Source organism: Cyclopterus lumpus, chromosome 22 (assembly GCF_009769545.1).
Source record: "Cyclopterus lumpus isolate fCycLum1 chromosome 22, fCycLum1.pri, whole genome shotgun sequence".
Taxonomy (NCBI): Eukaryota; Metazoa; Chordata; class Actinopteri; order Perciformes; family Cyclopteridae; genus Cyclopterus; species Cyclopterus lumpus.
Window position 1 is genome coordinate 3,588,028 of NC_046987.1, and position 1,437 is coordinate 3,589,464.

A 1,437-nucleotide genomic window follows, 5' to 3' on the forward strand; every position below is an offset into this window, starting at 1 on the left:
ATATTGACGCTGCATGTCTCTCAACATGGTGAAGGCTCTGATGGAGCTAACAGTGTTTACCTGAGGGGGAACCGGACGGTGGACAGCACACACAGGGAGACATTACTCCTCTATATCTGTACATAGATAGTTGTTTGCTGCTATGTTGATGCTCTGAATGTTGTATAGTGAAGACGCTAGAGGCTGTGGTCATTTTAAACCCTCAGTCCTGGTTAACATTCACTTCCAAAGACACACTGACAATCTTGCAGCTTTAAAAAATAAAGATGCATGCTAATCAAGCACGTAATTCCTCTATGGTGGAAGTAGTTGTAAGTCTGTGCTCCAAAGCATCAGAAAAAAATCAAATAATCATAAATCCATCACTAAACCAGAGGGGTGTAGTTAGGGCTCCACCAAATCCTGCTGGTTTACACAGAGCGTCATCGGTAAGAATAAGGACTGGCAAAGCATTTCATGTGTAGAATGGCAGTTAAAGCAGCACAAGGCAACAGTTCTAAAATAGCACGACGACACCTGCTTCAGGAGCAATTTGCTCTCCAGGCCATAACTTCCCACACACAGCCTTTCATAACCACATCATATCGTAACAATAATTATTATTGTGCCACGTTCCCGTTGTCACATTTGCAAAAGGATAACAAATGCTATAGCACTGTGCTCTCTTTTAAAAGGCGTCCACATGTGTTATTTTAACATCAGTAACTGATGACCACATTCATTTTGAGACATTACCATGGTTACTCAACAACAAAACCACTGCTGGGATGATTGGCAGCCCGACCAGACTTCACACTGCATTTTACATTTCGTGAAACTGACAGGGATTCATAGGAAAATCTTCTGGCTTGCTTCCCTTTCCGCCTAAACAGAGCTAAATCTGTCTCGTGTTCTCACTGTGACAAATGGTGGATGGGAGTGAGAGCAAAGTGGTCTCCAACAAGGCTTTACTCTTCAGTAAAGCCAAAAATGCCACAGATGCCAGGAGACAAAGCAAAGGGGATTATGGGAGATGAAGTCACTAGCACTAAAAATACCAATGCGAAATGAGACAAAGGCTATCAATCATCTCAACCGAGGTCTCATTGTTTTTGGCAATTTTACCAAGCTACCTGATGATAACGTGATGTTTAAATGAAACAGTAGAACCTCTAAATGAGTGTAAGACTGCATTTACGATGAGCATTTGGCTGTATAAATACAATTAAACTCAGCCATTTTTATACACACCACTCAGGCAACACTTTCCACTTAGAAACGTAGAATATAGCATGTATCTGCAAGCATATTGCTCAATTATTACATTCACATTTTAAAAATCAAAATGATAAATAAAACGATTTATTTAAATTAAATGTTATTACTTAATCCTTTCAATAATAATTATAATAATTATTATAATGATTATCACCATAACTATCTCAATGTTTCAAAATA